Consider the following 14,231-nt stretch of genomic DNA (forward strand, 5'->3'; position numbering starts at 1 on the left):
GAATTGCTGCAGTTATAAACCTTATTCATGGGTTACAGATAATGGCCTGGCCATTTGACCAAGTTACTGGCAAGCCTTGGACCAGCATATAAAAAAAGTAAACATTTAATGCTAAAAGTTTCCCTCTTAACACTGCTTTCTCTGTGATCTTCAAACTTTTATATGTTGTCTTTTTGTTTTCATTCAACTCATGTACTTTAAAAAAATTTTTTCTTGATACTTTCTCTATGAGCGATGAATTATCTAAACATGCAGTTTTTAGTTTCTGATTATTTGGAGGTTTTTCTGTTAGTGTTCTAACATTGATTTCAAGATTTATGGTCAGAAAATTGAAATCTGTATGATTTCAATTTTTTTGATTTGTTGAGGTTTGTCTCATGGCCAAAGATATAGTCTATATTTATTAAATGTTTGGTGTATTATTGACAAGAGTTTATTCTGCTCTTTTTGGGTATCAGATTCAATAAGTGTTTATTGGTTCCTCTTGGTTGAGAACTCTGTAGAGTTCTTTTATTTACTTGCAGATTTTCTCTCAATTGTTGAGAGGGAGGTGTTGAAGTCCCTAATTATAATTGCAGATTTGCCTATTTCTCTTTTACCTCTCAGGCTTTTTTTTTTTTTTTCATAATTTACATCATCATTGTTTGATGCATGCACTTTTAGAATGGCTATGTCTTCTTGATGTATCGATCTTCAACATCAGATGATGTTGCTTTATATGCATTTTTTTGCTCGTAAATAAAATTTACATATTGATATTTCTCTCCTACTTTGACTGTACCTTTTCCATCCTTTTGTTTTCAATCTATGTATATCACTATATTTGAAGTGAGTTTCTTTTAGACAGCATACAAATAAATCATATTTTTTTCTCCTTGACAATCTCTGTCTTTTAATTACTGTATTTAATTCATTTACATTTAATGTAATTATTCCTATTTTAAGGCATACATCTACAATTTTATTTTTTCTCTTGTTTGTTCTTAATATTTTTGTTCTGTTTTCTTTTATTGCCATATTGTAGTTTAGTTAAACATTTTTTAAAAATACAATTTTTGGAGCACCTGAGTGGCTCAGTTGTTTGAGCATCCAACTCTTTTTTTTAAGTAATTTTTTTAATGTTTATTTATTTTTGAGAGAGAGAGAGTCAGAGCATGAGCAGGAGAAGCACAGAGAAAGAGGGAGACACAGAATCTGAAGCAGGCTCCAGGCTCCAAGCTGTCAGCACAGAGCCTGATGCAGGGCCTGAACTCACAAGCTGTGAGATCATGACCTGAGCCGAAGTTGGATGCCCAACCGAATGAGCCAATCAGGCGCCCCGAACATCCAACTCTTGATTTCAGCTTAGGTCATTGTCCTAGGGTTGTGAGATCGAGCCCCACATCAGGCTCTGTGCTGAGCATGGAGCTTGTTTGGGATTCTCTTTCTTTCCCTCTGTCCTCTCCCTCTCTCTTTCTCTCTAAAATAAAAAAATGTTAATTAAAAATACAACTTATTATATATATATATATATATATATATATATATAGTGGTTTTAAGTGGTTAAAGTATGTCTCTTTATACATTTCTTATTTTATAAATGTGTATGTAGGTGCATATATATATATATATATATATATTCAAATTAATTAGAAGAAATTTATGTTCCTTTAAACCTCCCCCCTTATAATACAAGATCATATTAATTGTACACATATTGAAAACCCTATCAGATAGTATTAAAATTTTTCTCCAACCATCTAACACAATTTATAAAACTCAAGAGGAAAATTCAAAAAGGAAAAAGAAAGTCTATTGTATTTATTCCTACCTTTACTCTTACTATCTTCCTTTCTGATATTCTCAAATTTCTGCTTTTATCACTTACTTTCTGTTTAGAGATCTTTCTTCAGCCATTCTTTTAGGGTAGGTCTTCTCATGAAAAATTCTCTTAGTTTCCCTTCATCTGCTAATGTCTTCATTACCTTTTCATTCCTGAAGCATATTTTTACTAAATATAGAAATCTGGATTGACAGTTTTCTTTTAGTACTTGAAAAATGTGCCACTTCTGTAGTTTCTAATGACAGATGTACTGTCATTGAATTCATTTTCCTCTCTGGATAATGTTTATGTTTTCTTTTGCTGCTTTCAAGACTTTTTCGTGTCTTCAGTTTTCAGAAGCTTTACTAGGATGTGCCTTAGTGTAGTTTATACAGTTTGAAGTAGTTCAGGTACTTGAAGTTGTAGGCTTATATTTTGGTCAAATTTAGGACATTTTTAGCCATTATTTAGTCAAATACCTCAAATAACATTTCAGCCTTTTTTTCCTCTTTCTCTCTGGGACTCTAATGATAAAAAATAAGATATTTTGTTATAGCTTCACAGGTCCCAGAAGTTCTATTCATATTGTACAGGCAATTTTTTAGTGGTTGTTTAGATTGGGTAATTTATATTGTTCTATCCCTAACTTTCTCTTGTATTTTCTTCTTCTGAGCCCTCCTCCTTTGAGGTTTTATTTTAGTGATAGCATATTTCAATTGTACAGACTGAATTTGATTCTCCTTCATATCTGGAGATTTTCTATTTTATTTCCAAAGATTGCTATTTTTTTTTAATTTATCCCAAATGTGTTCTCAATTGCTTGTTAAAGTATTTTTTAATATAATGGCTACTTTAATTTTTGTCAGATAATTCTAACAGCTGTGCTCTCTTAATGTTGGCATCTGTTGGTTCAGTTTGAGATCTTGTTCCTTGGTATGATGAGTGATTTTCACCTATAACCTCTGCATTTTGAATGTCAAAGACTGGATTCTATTTAAATATTATGTTTTGGCAGGTATCCTGGAGCACAACATATTAGTATATGTAGTATATAATAATGTATATAAATGGACTCATACCGAAAATAGTGTTGAAGCAAACTTAAGTGGGAGACATTGTTGATCATTGCTTCCACCATGGGATATATGAGATTCCAAAACATTCTTCTTAAGTTAAGGAGAGGAAAAGCTAATGGGAAAAAAAAAGTGATTATTTATTTCTACTCTGTGATTTGAAAACGATTTCATTTTTACACCATTCTGTGGTTGCCCGGTAATTAGTGATGAAGACAATAGCTCATCCACACTTGCTCTTTTCCCCTGAACCACTTTTCTTTTTCCCACTTCTGATGGGTGTCTGGAGGTCCCAGCCTGCCTTTTCCTTTCCACCATACCAGTGGAAGGATAGGAGTGGGATCCTTCCTGCCTCATCTTTATGCCTTTCCCCAGTGTATGAGGAAGAGCAATGTGGGGGGCTCTTCCCTGGTAAGGTGCATCTACTGTGATTTTTCCAGTGGGGCAATACTTTGGTTTAATGCCCATTCCACCATCAACTGGGCAAGTTTTTTTTCAGGGATAAAACTCTTAGGATATCCATTCCACTTTTCAGGCATTTTCAGAAGTAATGGTACTTGCAAAAGGAATTTGAAAAGAGCAGAGTTTGATGCACATATTTAAGATGATCACTCTTTTCAATATTTCTCTATTCTTCTTTCTATTTTTAAATAATTGGCAACTTTTAAATAATAAGAAGTTCTGGCTTTCTCTTCTTCCCAGGATCCTTATAATCACACTACTCTGATCTGTCTGCTTTCTTTATCTCCCACTTTTAATCATTAAATAATAAGGAACTTTCAAACTTTACCCTTTTTTCTTTTCTTCCCTTGTCCTACAGTCCCTCAGTACCACCTTTCTGCAGCAACCTTGAGACCTTCAGCACACAGATCCTGTCACCCATACTTCTCCAAGATAGAAGTCCTTTTGTATTTCATCCTGATAATGATAGTGTGTGCCTTTTTGGCACGTTTGAGCACAAGAGTTCTCAAATGTTAGTCACTTTTTCTAGGAGAATCATTAGTGAGGCTGATGCTTCAATTAGGTGAAGGAGAACATGTAGGCAATGAACTTAAATCATTTGCTCAGGGTCATATCCTGACTAAAGGGCAAAAATGGAAATAGATATAAGCAAGTTTTTAAAGTTTCATAAATCTTCAAGAATGCAACCACTCTGACCGAGAATATCATTGAAAGTGTATTACATTGTTGATCTTTGCTATTTTCCCTCAAATTCTACCCTTTTTAAGGACACTTCCTACAGACTTACCCTTTAGTTTCCTGCTTATCCAAACTTCCATTCTGAAACCATATTAAAAAATATTAACCTGGTTCTAAGTTATTTCTCAGGTTTTTCGCATCTTTACTCTTACCACAGATGGCTATATGTAAACGTAAGTCTTCATTTTTCTGGGATAAGTGCCCAACAGCAGATTTGCTGGGTTACATGATAGTTGCAACATTGACTTGCTTATGGGAAACTCCCAAACGTTTGTCAAGCTACTGCACCATTTTGTAATCTTACCAAGAGTATATGAGCTCTCTTCATTTTTGCCAATATTTGGTGTTGTCACTATATTTTAGAGATTTTGATAGCTGTGTAATGATAGCCCATTGTGGTTTTAATTTTTATTTTCCTGATGGCCGAATAATGGTGGATATCTTTTCATGTGTTTATTTTCCATCTGCGTATCCTCTGTGGTAAAATATATCTTCGTGCTTTTTACCCATCTGTGGAAAGATTACTAAATTTGATTGGATTATTCATTTAAACTTGAGTTTGGTGGGGAGAAATACATGCCTTTAGATAGCGATATAAATACAGATAGATATATCTCTACATAATATATTGTTATATATATATATAAATAAGTTAAAATTTTATATTTAAGTCTGTGATACATTTAATTAAATTTCATATAAGGTGTGAAGTTTAGGTTGACGTTCGTTTTTCTTTGCTTATGATGCCCTGCTTTGACTACATTTGTCAAAAGGCTATTTTTTCTCTATTGAATTTCTTTTTCACCTATGTAAATCAAAGAAAAAAATGAATCTGAAAAGCATGACTAATCAGCGTTATATAACTGAAATTTATAAATTATTTCATATGGCAACAGAATACATATTCTTCTAAAGTCGACATGAAACATCCAATAAGGTCCACCCCATTCACTGTTATATGAAGTAATGAATCACTAAATTTTACTCCTGAAATCATTATTATACTATATGTTAACTAACTTGGATTTAAATAAAATTAAAAATTAAAAAAAGAGATACATCCCATTCAAACCATATAATAACACATTTTAAAAAATAGAAAACAAAGTATGTATTCAGATCATAATGGAATTAAGCTAGAAATCAATAACTGAAACGTGTGCAAATATTTGGAAATTGATTAATATGCTTCTAAATCACACATGGATCAAACAATAATCTCTGTGCCTATCCCTCTGTCAATACCACACAGTCTTTTTTTTTAAGCTTATTTATTTATTTTGAGAAAGAGAGAGAGAGACAGAGTGAACAGGAGAGGGGCAGAGAGAGAGAGGGAGAGAGTGGTTCCTAATCAGGCTCCACACTCAGTGCAGAGCCAGGTGAGGGGCTCAGTCTCACAACCATGAGATCATGACCTGAGCTGAAATCAAGAGTCAGTTGCTTAACCAACCGAATTATCCAGTTGCCCTGATATTGTACAGTTTTGACAGTGTGTGTTACACTTCATAAGAAGGCTTGACATCAGGTGAAATGATTCTTTCCACTTTTTTTTTTTTTTTTAGTTTTCAAAATTCTTTCAGCTATTTTCATTCTTTGGTCTTTCAATATAAATTCTATCTTGTCTGTATCTACAAAAAAAATCTTAATGGGTTTTGCTAAGACATTGTCTTTAACTTGCGTGTCTATCTGGGGAGAATTGACATCTTTGATATGTTAAGTCTTCTAATTCATGATCATGGTATGTTTCTCCATTTACTTAGATTCCTGTTGGTTCCTTTCATCAACATTTTATAGTTTTCAGGTGACAAGTCCTGTACATGTTTTGTTAAATTTAGACCTAAACATTTCACATTTTTAAGTAAGTATAAGTGATATTTTATTTTTAGTATTAGTCTCTATGTGTTCATTGCTAATATGTATATATATATATATATATATATATATATATATATATATATATGATTATATTTTCTGTTGATCTACTAAGGTGCAATTTCATTGAAATTATTTATTAATTCTAAATTTTTTGTCAGATTCCTTGTAATTTTTTATGTAGACAATCCTTACACAAGTAAGGATAATTTTATTTATGCCTTTGCAATCTGGTGGCCTTTTATTTTCATTTATTATTTTAACAATAAATTAAAACAGCATGAACATGAAGCACTATGTTAAATAAGAGTGGTAAGCGTGGGCATCCTTGCCTTTTTTCTGATCCAAAGGGACAAAACTTTCAGTCTGTCACCATTAAATATGGTGTTAGCTAGATTGTTTGTACGTGCTGTTAATCAGTTGAGGAAATTTCTTTCTATTCCTACTTTCTGAGAATTTTTATCATAATGATTGTTGGATTTTGTCAAATGCTTTTTCAGCATCAATTAATATAATATGATTTTTCTCTGTAGGATGTTAATATGTGGATTATGTTGATTAATTTTCAAATACTGTATGCCTCACATCCATGGAATAAACCACACTTCTCACAGTGTGTAATTTTTTAATTTATTGCTGATTTGTACATTTTATGAAGAATTTTTGTGCCTGTGTTCATCAGTGATATTGTTTTATTCCTGTAAGTTTGTTGTCTCTTTTATCAATTTAAAGATTTTCTTTCTTACTTTTCATTGAAATTTTACCATGACTTATGTTGATATAGATTTCCTTAGTTTAATTCTGTTTGGAGTCAGTTAGCTTCATGAATCTATAGATTTATATCTCTCTGTCCAGATTTGGAGGGTTTTCATCCAATATTTTAGGTACATTTTTAGCTTCACCTTCTTTCTCCTATTCTTCAACTCCCGTGAAATGATTAGATTTTTGTTATACCCCTACATGTTCCTTAGGATCTTAATTTTTTCAGTATGTTTTCTCTTTTTATTTTTGTTGTTCTTTTTTCTAATTGACTGACTCTTCTTTCTGTCCCCTTAATTTGTTTTTTCTTTTTCTTTTTTCTTAAGTTTATTTTTACTTGGAGAGATAACAAGCAAGGGAAGAGCAGAGAAAGAGGGAAACAGAATCCAAGGCAGGCTCTACACTGTCAACACAGAGCCCCATGTGGGGCTCGATTTCACAAACCATGAGATCATGGCCTGAGCCAAAATTAAGAGTAGCTCATTACCCAAATGAGCCACCCAGGAACCCCTCTTTTTATTTTTAATATCTTTACTGAAAATCTTTATTTTTTGGCCTTTTTTCTTCTTTTTACTTTTTCATTTGTTTCTCAATGTTTGTGATTTCTCTGAAGCATTTTATCATGGTTTCTTTAAAATCTTTGTCAGGTATTTCTAACATCTCTGTTATCTCGGTGTTGATATTTTTTGATGGTCTTTTTTCACTTTGAGATCTTCCCGGATCTTGGTATGATGAGTTATTCTTGATTGAAATCTGAGCATTTTGGCTATAATTTATGAAACCCTGGATCTTACATAAGCCCCTCCTCCCTTTTTTTAGGTGGCCTCCTGTGTCACAACTCTGCTGGGAAAAGAGGGGAATGTCATCTCATTACCGCCAGGTTGGAGTAGAAGTCTAGCTTTCCCACTTCACTTCCACTGATACCTTAAGTTGGATGGTTCATGATTATGGCTGAAGGAGAATGGGAGTTCTGGCCTTCCTGCAGACCTCCACTGATGTCTCCTTGGCAGAGAGAGGTAGGACTTTCAGTCTACTTCTCCCCATGTTGTGCCCACTGGCACTGGGAAAATGTGTGGCCTTGTTACCACTGAGTGGTTGTGAAAGTCTTCTCTCCCAGGCCTCCTCTGACACTACTCTAGTGGAGGTAAGAGTGGGAGTAGCGGTGGGGAAGCAGAACCTCCTGGCTCCTGGATGATGATGAAGGCCCAATCTCTCCCTTGGTCTCCTGCCATGATGGCAGGAGGAGAAGGCACATCACTGCTCAGTGGGACAAAATCCTGACCCCCTACTTGACCTTGCTTGACACTAGCATGGTACTAGGAGAGGCTGTTGGGTGCCTTAGTAGAGCTGGCAATGATAGATGTTTAGAGGCCCCTTTGACCTTCAGTGGCCTGAGTTGAGGTAGGGCTGTGCTTTTTATTTCTTTTGTGTTTGGCTTGAGTAGAGCAGTTATTATCTAAAACGTTTCTCTCTTGCTAGGCTGACCCCTTTTTTGCTTTTTTGGTGCTTTTGTGGTCCAGGGTGTGTGTGTGTGTGTGTGTGTGTGTGTGTGTGTATCTTTTTTCCCTCACCTCCTTGCATGTCTGAGTTGTTGGCTTCTTCAGCTCCAAATGTGGGATATATAATGCAAAAAGAAGCCCAGGGAAGTCATTCCAGTGTTGTTCCTTGGGGCCTGAAAAGTCCTTAATTGGTCTGCTTTATTCTCTTCACCTTTCAGAATTCTCTTATGTTTGTTTTCTATATAAAATGCCCAGGAATTTTACTTGTACTTACTGGGAGGAATAGGGAAACGTGCATATATTCTATCTTCTCAGAAGCTGATAACCTTTTGATATGAGAGAAGACCAACAGTAAAAAAGACTGTCGGTTTTTCCAGATCCCTAGATAATTGCAGAAATGAAACTGGAAAAATTCCCCCCTTTCTTTGAAATCCTTTGTTATTCCCAACATACTATGCTAGTATGTTTCCTCTCTATTTGAGCTCTGAATAAACTGGCACATTATTGTCTAATAATTTCATGCATTTAATTTTGTCACCTTAAAAAACAGCCAAAAATCCTATCATCTATTTGCCCACCAACAGGGAAAATACCTGTTGATATTCTGATATATCCATACTTTTCCACAATGAAAATGAGTGCATTTTTGAGACGTGTAGCAACATATATGAATGTCAAAAACATTACATTCAGTGAAGAGTATATACTGTAAAGCTCTGGGATTGGCAAAACTAAGATATGATTAAAGAACTCAGATTAGTTATTAACTAGTGGAGGGGTTTCTTGTAAAAGACCATGAAAGTATTTTCTGGGGTTATAAAAAAGTCCTATATCTTGATAAGCTTGTGGATTAGGAATATATATTTGTCAATTCATTAAATTACACACTTAAAGCCTGCTAATTTTATTCTATGTAAATTCAACTTTGATAAAGTTAATGTATGGCAAAAATAATGGTTGCCTACACTGTATATTTTGCTTCTGCAGTTTCCAAGGCTTAAGTGTAATGTAATGAAGTGGAGGTTGATTTTCATCCCTGATGAAGAGATCAGGAGGGAGAGGAGCCTGAATGTTGAAGAGCATACAATCTATCTCATTGGTGCTCAGTGAATAAATTAATAGGTGGAGGGGAATTCTCTCATGTAATAGAAGACTTCACTCTCCCTGTGAATGATTCTGGATGCTTGGAGCAGACTGTGCCAAAAAGAAAGATGAGGACAAAAGTTATACATACATCATCTCCATATAGTCGAGTGTCTTGTATCTGCCTCCCACTGACAGTTTCATAGGACGCAAATGAGTCAGATGCAAGATAACCTACTGTGAAAGGGACACTATTCTATTTCTTCACAGAAGTGAAAGTGAGCTGGCACAGCATCATGAATCCAGCTCTAAATAGGTTAGTGTCCTGTCTCAGGTTGCATATTGTTTGGTAGTAGTGACTCTTCATTGAAATGTCTGATTCATAGCCTTAGACCCTTCTGCTGAGAGAAATTTGGGAAGGCCTCTTGGTACCAAGGATGTCAGAACCATGTACACTTACAGGACAGAAACTGAACAGAAATTTGGGATGGTAATGGCCTCATTGCCACTGGCTGTGTGTGTTTCTGAAGGCCTGTGGGCTAAAAAATCATGCTATTGTGTACACATTAGATGACCTACAAACTTCAAATCAGCATTGTAGGTGTGCATTAATTGTTTTATTCATTAATGCATATGAGATTCTCCACTAATTTGGGAGGGGGGTGGTAAGGAGGGAAGAATAGCCTGTGAAAACTTAGTCAAAAAGGTATAGAAAAATGGAACCCAGACTTGTCATTAACTGGGTGGAATTCCTAGTTCATGTTGTTTATGCCAAGGAATTTTTGTCCCATTGGACCATAGCTCAGTGATCTACCTAGCAGTCTTTTGGATTAAAGAAAAAACCTTTAACATAGTTGACTTCTTTAGAAAATAATTCTATTCCTGGAGCTACTGTTGATAGAGGTACTGCTGCATAATAATGCCATATGGTCATGCTCTAATTTCAAATCACACCCTGAGGTTAAGAAATGTCCTAATTATTCATGAAGCAATATCATATCAGAAAAGCTAATTTGCAATTTCATGCTTGTCCAACAAGGTCATGCCTTTGCTTTTTGACTCTCCAGGTGCGTGCATGCACACACAGACACACATGCACACTCACTAACTCAGCTGTAATGACATCACTCCTGGTTGTGGTGTCTGTCCCATAAATGTACACAAGCCTGGCACCTTCAGTTCCAATCATCTCAACCACCCTGATCTCCTCTGGCAAGAGGCTGTGATGCTGAGCAAACCTTCCAGTGATCTGATGTGTGAGGCTAACTATGAGCCTTTTGTCTCTCTCCCACTCTCTGCCCCTCTGCCTGATAGAATCTACTACTCACCACATCTCAGAGCAAGAGCAAGAAAGCTAGTTCTGCTTCCTACCCCTCATGGGATCTCACTGCAGTGAACTTGGGCATTTGAAAGCCAAAGTTTCCAATGTTTTGATAATATTTTCCTTCAGTTAACTCCCAATCATAATGCCTTAGCCTTCCTGTATGGCAGGGCACAAGATGGTGTTCTTTTATGCGGCTATTAAGGGAAAGGGATGGGCATTCCAACTGAGGGCAAGGAGACCCCACTTGCCTGGCTCTTCAGGAAACCCCCTGCAGAAGGTTGCTCTGGACTAGTTTCTGAAGTATGAATTGGAAATAGCAGGGATGGAGCATGAAGGCTGTATGGATAGGGACTCAGGTACTCCCCACATCTACAGTGTGGCTCTCCCCACCTGAAGGTGTGTCCAAGACCCAAACAGTCAGGTAGACAGATGATGAGCCCCTGGGCACTGACTTATATTCTTAAGGAGAAAACATTTCTTCTGAGGTCATGAGAAAGCTGTTTCCTGCAGAGTGGAGTGTGTGAGTCAAGAGAGCCCACCAGGTAAAGATAAATGGAATGGGTTAATTGCTCTCCAAACCAGTTAGATTTATTACTAAAGCAAAATTACAGAGAGTCTCAATAAATATGAGCACCTCTTCAGGATAAAGAATAGGTGCTTTTGGGGGCAACTGGGTGGCTCAGTCGGTTAAGCGTCCAACTTCAGCTCAGGTCATGATCTGACAGTCTGTGGGTTCAAGCCCCACATCGGGCTCTGTGCTGACAGCTCAGAACCTGGAGCCTGCTTAAAATTCTGTGTCTCCCTTTCTCTCTGCCCCTCCCCACTCATGTTCTGTCTCTCTGTCTCTCAAAAATGAATAAAAAACATTAAAGATTAAAAAAAAAAGAATAAGTGCTTTGGATGACTCAGATGCCTGGTCTTACCTATACCATTTACCCATTTTTTTCTGCAGAAATAAATGAGGTCTCATTGCATTGTGGGTGTTTTGTTTGTTTTATTATTTTTTTTTTTTTGAGAGAGTTTGTGACCATTCCCATGTATCCCTATAGTCTGTAGTAGAAGATTAGCTCATATCTCAGCTGTGAGATGGCATTTGGTGTTTAGTATCCTATATTTAATAAAAGTTCAACATGGATGAACTGAATTTAAAAATATCACAAATCACAAGTGAGAACACTCATAGTTTATACAGAATATGTTATTTATTGTTGAATTATTTATCTACAAACAATAGAATAAATATGTAATTATATAATTTATAATCAGATATAATTAAATTGATTACATAATTTTGAATTCACAAAGGATACCTTTTAAAAAACAAATGAGGGGAGCCTGGGTGGCTCAGTCGGTTGGGTGTCTGACTCTTGATTTCGATTCAGGTCAGTCATTCTAATGGCTCTAATAATTGGCTTCAATTTAAGCAGTTAGTAGTAATTAATTGTATGAGTAACTAATTGTAATAAGCTGGAAATGTGTTCTGTCTGATCTAGGTATTGTAGTGAGCTCTAGTGGCGTGCAATCTGTGTTCAAGAAACCGTGGCTTTAAGGACCACACCTGAAACCTGCTTTGTTTACTATCCATGTTGTATCTTGTGATAATGTCACTAACAATTGCTTCCAGGATAGGATGGGTTCAGTCAACTCTAAGTTTTGGTGCAACTCTAAGAAAGGAACAAGCAGAAGTCTTGTTGAGCAAAAGCAGACTCAGAAAGAATTAACAGGAGCAATCAGAGAACATCGAGGATGGTCCACGTCTTGGCCAATTCCCCAAATCCTTGAAAAAGAAGGACAAAGAACTAACCTTTTACAGAACCTCTAGGAATATCTGTGAAGTGAATGCATGCATTTTATAAACTTGTCACATTTTATTCATTAATTTCTCTATCTTTGACATTTAGGTTTTAAAGATATGTTTTGCTGTTATAAACCATGTTGAAATGAATATCCACATACTTGGTTATTTTACTTGCACATGTGCCAGAGTTTCTCTAGAATCTATTCCTAGATGAAGAGTTCTAGGCTGAAAATTACGCACATTGTTAACATTAATAGATACAAATTATTTTCCAAAGTTGTGTCCCAATGTTCCTTCATAATGCTATGTATGATGATTTCTTTGTCCTGGAATGTTTGCCATTTGAGTCTTGAATTTACGATAGTTGGGGACCAGGTCTATTCAATTCCAGTGTTTCCGTCCTAATAGCTACCTTTCAAATAGCCATTCTTCACTACCTACTTACAAAGGAACTTGAATATGACACATGGTCTTTAGCAACATCCTTAGCTTTGAATTCCCAACTTCCCCTATGGTGGGTGAGTTTCAGCAAATGAACTGTTTGTAGAAATCCCCTAGAAGGACAGATATTCATGAAGGAAAATGTCCAACTTTGTTGGAAAAATGTTTCCCTGCCCATTTGCACCTTTATAATGTGCCTGAAGAGGATGTGAAAGTAATAGATGCAACAGACACCTTGTGACCATTAGACAACATGTATGAGGATGAAACTTTGGTAACTGTAGTGGATTCTGGAGGGTTCTGCCAAGAACCCCTCGTGAGGGTCCCACACATCTGTCCTCCAGGTTCTGAGAATAATAGCTGAAGTCATAACTGCATCTATTGTAGGACATTTCCCTTGACCTAAGGGAAACACCCTATTTCCCTTGACCTAAGAGATCCTCCCAGGGGCAAGGTGATGGCAATGGTGGGCTGATGTAGAGTTATAGAGGTCTCATTGCTCTATCTCCATTTGGGATGATTCTGAAGGACATCTCAGTTGCAGGGCTCTAGTAGGATTGACTGAGTCATCAAATGAAACTGATATTTAGTTTCTCCCTTGGCAAGACTTGTCTTCCTCATGTTCTTACTGCTGTGTCTCCTGAAAGCTCCCCCAGTGAACCCTCTGCACACAACGCTTGATGTCAGGGTCTGTTTCTAAGACACTCAGAAAGCATAGCAGAGCATAAATGTTGGAAAAACCTGATGTCACTCCTCAGATATCACACCTGCTCTGACCTTCTCCCATATGTTTTATAATGTATGATAAATAAAACTCTAAATATTTAAGCTTTACTATCATTTGAATTTCTTTTCCTTATAAGTGGTTACAATCTTAACTGATAACTTCAAACTTACATGCATGGAAAAGGGTCAAGGTCTTCAAACATGAGAATGTTAGGAGTTATGATGTTTTCTCTTATATGATGGGGTTTTGCAAATAAAAAGGTGAAAATGATTTTATGATCTTCAGCTATTTTCCTGTCATTCCTCCAACCCTACTCTTATTTTACGCTTTAGCAATATGGAAGTACTTGTCAAAGTGTGTTTCCTTCTTCTTGGCAATGCTGCTGTTTCAATCTGAGAAGTTTCTTATGCATTCATAAAACATGTTATCTTCTACAACCCAATGTTAGCTCGTCACTGTCCTTTCCTGAATGTCCTATGCATCTACTGTCCTGTAGCAGACAAGGCTTCTTGTCTGCCCAATGCCCAGTATCTCCTCTACCTTGATGGGATGGTTTTGAACCATGTCAACATAGCTAAACTGAAACTACCTTTCCCAAATTCTTTTCTGTATGATTTTGGAGAAGGTTTTACCAGAAAATAAAATAATTGTGTA

This window comes from Panthera leo, chromosome C1 (genome assembly GCF_018350215.1).
Source record: "Panthera leo isolate Ple1 chromosome C1, P.leo_Ple1_pat1.1, whole genome shotgun sequence".
NCBI classification, from domain to species: domain Eukaryota; kingdom Metazoa; phylum Chordata; class Mammalia; order Carnivora; family Felidae; genus Panthera; species Panthera leo.